The sequence below is a fragment of the Mesocricetus auratus genome, unplaced genomic scaffold (genome assembly GCF_017639785.1).
Source record: "Mesocricetus auratus isolate SY011 unplaced genomic scaffold, BCM_Maur_2.0 Super-Scaffold_100021, whole genome shotgun sequence".
Classification (NCBI taxonomy): domain Eukaryota; kingdom Metazoa; phylum Chordata; class Mammalia; order Rodentia; family Cricetidae; genus Mesocricetus; species Mesocricetus auratus.
The window spans coordinates 31,810,329-31,820,118 of NW_024429202.1; the positions used below are offsets into that span (position 1 = coordinate 31,810,329).

General features: G+C 42.8%; 1 long non-coding RNA gene across 1 annotated transcript; it reads left to right on the top strand.

Moving 5' to 3' along the window:
* Positions 1-4,570: 4,570 nt before the first annotated feature.
* Positions 4,571-6,048, top strand: LOC121133361. Its single transcript, XR_005870210.1, has 3 exons — positions 4,571-4,864; positions 5,004-5,136; positions 5,452-6,048. It is a non-coding gene; the product is annotated as an uncharacterized LOC121133361 (long non-coding RNA).
* Positions 6,049-9,790: the final 3,742 nt, after the last annotated feature.

The window sequence follows — 9,790 nt, forward strand, 5'->3', positions numbered from 1 at the left end:
TTCTTGAATTTGGTTTGAAAGTATTTTTATTAAAAATGTTTGCACCTGTGTTCATAAGGGATATTGGCATATAGCTTTCTTTTGGTAGCATCTTTGTGTGGTTTTGATAAACAGAGTACAGAATTAGAAAATGTTCCTATATTTCTATTTTGTAGAATAATTTGAGGAATATTGACAAGCTTCTTTGAAAGTCTAGTAGAATCCATTTTGTGTTGGATCCATCTGGCCCTGACAGAAACAAAATTTTGGCTTACAGAAAAAGAAATAAATGTTTAAAAAACTAATAAATGAGCCAGGGGATTCAAGAAGAAGTCGATCTCAGGTATGCATTCCCTGCCTAACAAATTATATACACACACAGAGACACACAGACACATAGACACACACACACACACGCACACACACACACACACACACACACACACACAAATGCTTCTGCAATGATATCTGTCCAGCAACTGCCTGCCTCGCCTTGGACCAAGGTAACTCTGGCTATTGATCCATAGATAAAGCCAGGACTTTTTGCTTTAAGAATGCCATCTTGCTTTACTATATTCAGACCTGAATACACTTGGACTTGGTTATATCACATCTATTTCTATTCAGTTCTACTTCTGAAGAAGTAACCTTTGGTGACCATCTGGCACTTTGATGGTCATTTTAAGTTGATATTCTTATTAAAGAAATGCCTTAAAGGGAGGTTGGCTTAAGTTAGAGTGTCATTCACAACTCTCCACTGAAAAATTAAGAATTCATCAACATCATTTATTGTCTCACTGGTTTTAAGAATATTTTATTGCATGGCGTGAATGTGGTGGTCAGTGGACTGCTGGCGGGAGTTGAGTCTCTCCCATCACTGGAGATCAAATTGGTTATCAGGCTACGAGGGATGTGCCTCTCCCTGCCCCAGTCATCCCAACAGCCTTTGTTTGTTAACTTTATACTGTGTGTGAGGCGGAGAAAACATTTAGCCTGCAGTCTCAGGTACATAAATATCTTCTGATTCTTTGTCTTTTCGAGTGGTGGGTTTTGACTGATTTAAATGGAAAATAAACTGGATTGTGGCTGGGCACCATGATAGATATCTCAGGTAGCCAAGTGCTCCCAGAAAGATGATAGACAATGATGTGGTCTAGAAACCAGGATGGAGTCTGGGAAGCATTTCCTGGTTAGCTTTGGGGATGGGAAGCATTTCCTGGTTAGCTTGGGGATGGGTAGCATTTCCTGGTTAGCTTGGGGATGGGAGATGATTTTGTTGGGTCAGAAGTCCTAATGCCTCTCCTCCACTGGTTATCACACATTCACACATCCATTTGGGTTTGTTTCTGGCTGGGGATGTAGTTCAGTGGTAGGTCACCTGGCTAGCATCCCACAAGGCCCAACATCTCTTTACAAAGTAACGCTGAGCTTTGCGAGTGTTGTGGACTGATTTCTTTTCTTCCTCTTCTCCAAGCTGTACCACTCAGCGCTCCCGAACCCTTTCTTCCAGTCAAATGGCTCTCACACCTTAATGTGCACACTTGTCACCCCAAGAACTTGTTAGAAGGTTCTGGGACCTCCCTTTGTGAGCTGGAAGCGGGGCAGGGCTCATTAACTTACACGTCTAAAGAGCACCATATTCAAGGGAGGCGGGTCAGTGTTCTGAAAGCCTGGTGCTGTCCTTTCAAAGGGTGGGATAATCTCAAATACTCTATGCTGTCCACTCTACAGAAGTCCCTCAGGCAAGCTGATGGCTCACCCCAGCCCTGGCTAGACTGGGTATGGGATGATGTGGGCTCAGGGAGAATAAATTTGTGTTTCAAAGTTAATATTAACATTTTGGGATTACAAAATTGGGTCCTACTAATAAAATGTCCCTGATCACATTTATATGTAGACTCTCTATTAGAAACTGTTAAGTTTTTTGTTTGTTTGTTTTTTGAGGAAGGAAAAGGTGATTATAAATGAACATAAAATCCATTTTCCTAGGCAGGAACCTTTCATAATAACTGTAGGGAGGGATGACTTTTAGATTTGTATTTTTACAACAGAAAAATACAATCACCTTCACACCTCCATTAAAAAAAAAGGACTTCAATGAATAATCATTGTTTGTGGTATTGGTCCTACTCTGAGTAAAATTTCTCTGAGCTTAGTTTCATTTTAGAGACATTTAACATGTTTGCTTTTTATTTTGGACACCTAATGCGCTTGTAGGAATTTATTTATTTATTTTTATTTTATTGCTATTAGCTAATAGAGCATAACAAACCTAACTAAATCTGGATTGGTAGCACTAACAGTCTCTTTGTCTGTGTTCAGGCTGTGGGAATGTGTATTGGGGAGGAACAGAGAGCTAAGGACGTGTGGGAGCGCAAAGATCCTGTCTTTCTAGGCTGTGACAGGGTGCTGGTCGAAGGCTCTGAGCACCTGACATCTGTGGGGGTGTCAGAAGAGAACGGTGAGCTTCCACTGGGTTATACACAACCCAGAAAATCTAGGCTGGCTACTGAGAATTGGGACGACTCATTTCAAGTCAAGAGTCCAGGTCCACTGTGGGTCCCGATGGAGTAGACTTTAGTATAGAGCAAGGTAAGCCCAGCCCTTCAATGCTCAATAAATACTAATGAAAGAGCTCATAAATGTGGCACTAAATCACAGAAACGGGTAATTTGGCAATGTTGGTCATGAGGCCATAAACTGGGACACTATCAAACATCTTTTTGAGGAACTGAATCAAACTATAATTAGGTAAGTCCAAGCCCGGGGAAACTATTTTCATAGTAACCTATTTTTTTTTAAAGTTGCTAACAAGTTCTTTAGTTTTATGAACATGGCCTGTGTCAAGAAATGATGGAGATCTGGGTGTGGTGGTGCATGCTTTTAATCCTAGTGCACAGGAAGAAGAGGCAGGAGGATCTCTGTAAGTTCAAGGCCAAGTTGCTCTATGTATGGAGGGCTACCTAGGGATATAATGAGACCCTATCTCAAAAGAAGAAGGAGAAGAAGAAGAAAAAGAAAAAAAGAAATCATAGTGAACCCCAATTCCATTCCCCTCTAGTTCTCCATGATGCATTTTTCATGTTTCTCTGAACCCCTTTGGCCCCGCGTATCTGTGATGCTGACTGCAGTATCCTTCCTTTGCATTGCCAAGCCATCTGAGTTAAGAATACATCACTGGTATCCAAGACAAAGATAATATAGCCGTGTGTGTGTGTGTGTGTGTGTGTGTGTGTGTGTGTGTGTGTGTGTGTGTGTGAGAGAGAGAGAGAGAGAGAGAGAGTTAAGTTTTTAGCAGTCACATGAAAAGACAAAAAAGAAACAGATGGAATTTGTTTTATTAATGCATTTTATTCAGCTCAACATACCCCAAATATACCAACATGTAAGCAATATAAAACTTTTGAGATAATTACAATTACTTTGTGCATATGCTTGATATGCATTTCATACACACAGCACATTTCTGTTAGGATTTGTTTCACTTCAAGTACTCAGAAGCCACATTGGCTTATTGAAGAGTGCAGGACCAGATAAATGCAAAAGGGTTTCTTAAGACATCACTACTGTGTCTAATAAGAGTGTATTATTTGTTGATAGACTCCAGCCAGCTATACCTTGATGTCCCGCACAAGCAAGATCTTAAAAGGCCTGTTCTGACATGTGCTGAAGACCCAAGCTTTGACTTCAAGTGTCAATCATTTTCGTTTCTACGATTTTTATTTATCTAACATCGCCTGCTTGTGAAATAGAATTCTCTAACAGATGACCCAAAGGGACCCATGAACATTTTGTCAATTATGAGGTTGGGTATTTAATGAAATGCTGATGTAAAGACTGTCTTATTCTTGTGAAACAAGGCAGCATCCTACATAACCTGTAAAGGTGCAGATTTGTAAATGGTTGTTAGAAGCTCATAAACAGGGGCCATAATCTGTTAAGTTCCTCCGCTCACCACTCTAGGCCATTCAGTGATTATAGGTTGTCTTAGCAAGGTCTTATGCAAGGCTTACCCTGTGGGAAGCTTCCTTTCCCGCAAGTCTGTGAACAGCATGGCTGACCTGGAAACAAGGAACATGTGTCCATTCACTTATTCTCATGCAATGAGCCATACTGTCCCATGGCTAATTAGAAGAAAAGCCAAAGTTCTTTACTGAACTTAATGAATTTTTAAACATTGTTGTTTTAAGCTCAAGGTCCGTTTCATGAGTTTGGGAGTAAAATAGCAGAACAAGCAAGCTGTAAGCCACCATAGCAGCCAGAAGGGAGATGGAGGGGAGAAAGAGAAAAAGCTATGTTGATTGTCTTCGACTGCCATGTTTAACAAGGGAAGTTCTCGAGCAGTCGCAATCAGTATTAAAAACACAGCCAAAAAAAAAAAAAAAAAGAACACAGCCAACTTCTTCACTTACTCTCTGGAAACAAATGTCTAATGCCAGGCTGACAAATATATATCCTTTGTGTAAATGTGTTAAAATTGCATTTCTAAGAAGTTGTTCTGCTTACAATATCATCATTTATTGCCATATAATTGCTCATGTTATTCCCTAAAATCCTTTTTGTTTCTGTAAGTTTGGTAGTGATGTCTCCCCTTTCAGTGATAATTCAATAATTTTATTTTTTTTCTCTTTTTGGCAGTATAGCTTCTGTTTATCTTCTGGTTTCATGGATTTTTTTCTCTTGTCTGATTTGCTTATTTCTGTTGTGTATTTTGACAAGTTCTGGTTGCTAGTTGTCATTATTTGTTTGTTTTTCTTTCTTTCTTTTTTGGACAGGGTAATTCTGCATGACCTGGAATTTTATGTGGACATGGTTGACTTTGAACTCACAAAGACCTGCCTGCTTCTGCTCTTCCTCTATGTTTTTTTTTAAAAGATAACATCTGGTAGGTTATTGATTTGATATCTTTTTAGTAAAGACAATTAAAACTGTGTATTTCTCATTAAGTACTGCTTTAATTGTAATAGTTTAGTTTTTGTCATTTTTTAATTCATTGTATTTTCTTTTCGGTTGTGTTTTGACAGAGGGCATTATGTAGTCCAAACCTGATATGTAGTTGAGGATGTCCTTGAATCAGGAACTTCCTAAGTCTACCTCTCAAGTGCTGGGAGGAACCACATATCACCACACCTGGTTCATTTTGTTGTTCATTGCAAGGTATTTTCTGATTTTCCCTTTTAAAAAAATTGATACATTGATTTTTCGTTTTTAAAAAATGATACTTGATACATTGATAGTTTAGGAATAAATAGTCTCACATATAAATTTACCAAACTATTTCCATTTCTTGTTTGTGTGTGTGTGTGTGTGTGTGTGTGTGTGTGTGTGCACTCCCATGTTTGTATTATCCTGTGTATGTATGCTATGTACATCAGGGGGGTATACATGTACATTTGAGAGTGTGGGTGTGGGGGTCTGAGGAAGACATCAGATACCTTTTTTTCTCATTGTTCTCCAACTTTTTTGAGACAGGGTGTCTCACTGAGAAGCTTGTCCGTTTGGCTAGGCTAGCTGCCAATGAACTTCAGGATCACCAGGAACGCCTCATCCGTCTCTCTCCATCCATCAGCCCAAGGCTGGAGTTACAAGTGTGCTCCACTATGCCGAGCACTTTATGTAGGTTCTTGAGATCTGAATGCAGGTTCTAGTACCTTCACAACAGACACTTTGTTGATCCAGGCATCCACTCTCTCCTCGAATATGAACTATTGACCGAGGGTAATAAACACGTGTCAACACTGGGCAGCCAAGTGCAGCACAGATACCACCCTGGTGGGGGATGTAGTAGAAGAGGGATGTGCATATGCCAGAATGGGGGAGCTGGGGACTCTGCACCTTCTCCTCAGGTTTGCATTTAGTATAAAAATGCTCTTAAAAAAGAAGAAATCTTCAGAGAAACCTATTGGAAAGTACCGTGTGCTAGGGCAGTATACTTAAAAAATGTGGTCTGTGCTTGGGGTACTGATCAGTAGATTGTTTGTTACTGTGAGATAAGGTATTTGTTCTAGATGTAAATCAGTCTATTGTTTCCTGTACTCATAGAGTCTTTCCATAAAAAGATAAACAGTTGCAGCTTGCTCCTGTGGCTCTTGTGTGTAGGAGACGTCGTCTGAGAAGGTACAAAGCGGGGTCTGGCAGGAGCATACTCACAGGCTGTGGTACAGAGATATTCTTCTAAGAAGCACCGAGGAAGGGGAGCTTCCTGGAGGGAAAACACGTGCTGCTTCCAGGAAGCAGTGAAGGCGATGGGAACTTGAAATGCTGGTTAAGGTTTTGACAATATGTAGAGAAGGAATGGTATTTGAGAGAAACACAACCTAAGCAAAGGTCTGAAAAGGTGAAAATAGAGGTTGTAGTCAGAGACCAGGAAACAGTTTTAAATGGAAGTAAAACATAAACGGTTAAACACAGCGAAGAGAAGTCAGGAAGAGTTTGAGGGCAGACTAGATAAGGCTTAGATCCTATGCTGTGAAGTTTGCCTTCTGATTGGAGGACAACAGGAAGCAGAAAATGACACGGTTCAACTGTGATTTAAAATTAACCTTGCACCACGAAGGGAAGCCATCTAAAGAGACGGGACCTGGAGCGAGAGGCTCATTATGATGCTACTTAAACAGTCAGGGCCCAACTGGAGGGACAGAAATGGGCCTGAAAACAATGGCAACACACAAAACTGTGATGACGTGAACACGGATAGGATTTGAAAACATGAACAAGGGAAAGAAAGGGCATCTGGAAGGATGAACACACAAAGCCAAGCTGGATATGGGGCATGAAGAACTGGTTGGGTGGGAAGATAATGGTTTTGACTTGGCTTGAGCTTGAGGCACTTGGCAAGACATCCAAGTAGAAATGTACATAGATAGTGTAGGTCAACAACGCCTGAGAGACATGAGCTTCTGGGCAGCCAGCCATGAGGAGATGGCCAGAGAGCTCAGAAAAAGAAGCTATAGGAGAGAGGAAAAGCCTATTCGCCAGGGGAGAGCCCTGGAGGTGCAGTGGGGGATGGAGTGGAGATCAGAGAATGGAAACGAGCTGGTGAAAATGATTGACAGACAAAGGGGATAAAGACCCCCCCAAAGAACAGGACACCCACAGAGGGGCAGGTGCAGAAGACAATGGCTAGCCGTTGCTATGGGGGTCAGATTGAGTACTGGCTGTAACATTAGGGCCACCAGGCTTAAGTCACCTTGGCTGTTTGAGAAGGCTCATGATGGGTAATCCCAAACAGCTGGATGGAGGGAAACACATTCCTTCCTGGAGCACAGGTTGACACCAAGGAAGCAGGGGAGTTAGAGAAGACAAGCTGCAGGGTAGAGGAAGTAGTTGAGGCCATGAGTCTGCAAAAAATGAGCTAAGAAGTTAACGTTGGTGCAGAGACGTGCCCCTAGAACCGTGGTTCTCAACATGTGGGTCGTGACCCCTTTGGGGTTCAAACAACCCTTTCACAGGGGTTGCATATCAGATATCCTGCATATCAGATGTTTACAATTTGTAACAGTAGCAAAACTACAGGTTTGAAGTAGCAACGGACATAATTTTATGGTGGGAGGCGGGGGGAGACCACAACATGAGGAATTGTAGTAAAGAGTCTCAGCGTTAGGAAGGTGGTAAACCCCAGAAGGAAGGAGGTGTGCTGCTTTCTGTAATGCAGGGGGAAAAATGTGAGTGTGAGCAGGGTGCACAGTCAGTTTCACAGCAAGGACAAAAAGCTTGTAGAGTAGGAAGTGAGGTCATTAGAAATAGGGAAGAGGCAGGGCCGGAAGTAAGGGAAAATATTGACACACCTGCTAGGAATGAAAAAGAGTCTGCTTTAATGGGTAAACACAGTTCTGAAGTCCATCAGAGGCCTAGCTGGGTCAAAAACCCAGGAGTGTTTGGTGAAACCTAAAGACAAGGATGTAGTGACATCACTAAACCCAAGATAAATGATAAATGGGTGTTTATTGGGGAACAATTACACAGAAAAATACAAAGAACTGTGGGAGCATTTCCCTGCTCTTCGTGCCAGATCCACTGACCGACCAGAAAGACCAGGCCAAGGAAAGCCATGCCTCAAGCTTCCCTCTTTCTGCTTCTACCTGAAGCCACACCCAAAGAGTGTGTGACCATCATTAAGTTCACTGCAAGACCTCTACAGAAACCAGTTGGTAGATTGCCAAAATAAAATGTAGCAAACATATAGTGGGAACCTGATTCAAGCCAAGCCAAGCCACAAAGAACTGGTCCAGACTGTATTCATTATTGTATTTCTAAGACTCACAACCGTGTACATTTGCTTGTGATTTTGAGGAGGTGTCAGTGCAGGCTTACGTGCTTTCAGGTCGCTGTTGTATGCACATGGGGCCAGCGATCACAAGCAAATGTATACTTGTACGTAGAACATCCCCTTCAGGGGCCAGGGACCATGGCTTGCTATTGCCATTGATTGTATCTCATGGTCCTTATGCTACAGGAGGGGTAAATGATAAGATGACTGATGGGGAGCATTAGTGAGGGATGCTAAGATGGGTCCCAGAGCTCACCGACCTCTTCTGACCACCACCTTTGGCTTGAAGGCTCTATTTTGGTCTTGTGGCCTTCCCTGGGTTACCAAGCAATCTAGGGCACTTTTGGACACTCTTCCCTTACTCCTTTACTTAGTGACAGATTTTCACGGAGTCTGGTGCCGCTCTCAACCATTTCCAGTTTTCTCCTCCTTATGACTCAGAGATCCTTCCATCATTCACCTCCTCGTGGGGTACGATTCTCCAAGGACCTGGATTGGCATACCCAGAGGTTAAAGAGGGGTGGAGGTGGTATCAGGTGTGGGTTTCGGTAGTCTTCTATTACTCTAGCACACTTGGAGATCAGCAAAGTACCTTTAGGGAATAAGAGGATACATGCATGAATCTGCTTCCCCTAGGAAACGCAGCCTGGAAAGCAGAGATGGAAGGAAAGCTCAAGTCGAGAACAGCAGAGCTACTCTCCCACAGCACTGTTCCTTGAACCCACCCTGAGAGAGGGAGGCTGGGTTAGACAGCTACCAGCATTCAGGACATCTGCTGTTGTGAGCGGAATAGTTCTAGGGGGACTAGGGCTGGAGGTGGGCCGAGCAGAGACAGCAGCACCAGCCTTCACGGCTACCCCTGGGAAACACCAGTGCTATTACCCCCTTCTTTAGTCACCAACACTTGGAAGTTCTGTTCTGGGAGGTGACCCTCTCCTTCCTCCTCTCATTTCCAAAGATGAGGAGATGAGAGGTGGTCTGTGTAAACTAAAGCTTAACCGACGAGTCTGTTCTTATTAGGAGGTAAGCAGAGGGGTATCTGTTAGGGTGCGCTTGGCCCAAGTCCACTTCCTGCTCTTCCGGTGGAAGCTTCTGCCTCTTTTGCTTTGTATACATCGAATTCTTAACTGGATAGTCTTGACAAACGCCACTCAGGCTGTTTTCTTTTCCTGTGGCCACAGGTCGGGCTAGTAACTCAAGAGTCTTCAAAGTGAGGCTTTCTCTCAGATCCCTCAGATCCTAAACTAGAGCAAGACAAAACTGCAAAACTCTGGGAAGGATTCCTTGAGGGGCTGGAACTCCGGAGAGGCCCTTCCTTAGCCCATGTGCAGGAATTTGACTCCTCTGTTCGGCCTTCAGAAGCCAGAGGCTCTAGCTTTCTTTCAAGTCTATGGCCATGGCTGAAGCCTCCACTGTTCCTTTGCTTGGGTTAACCAGATATGGTTTCCACTTCCCTAGTTGTACTCCATATTTCAGGGTGAACCCCAGAAAGGGATGACAAGGAGACACCGATGTTTATGTGTCTAGACCAGATGTCTCATG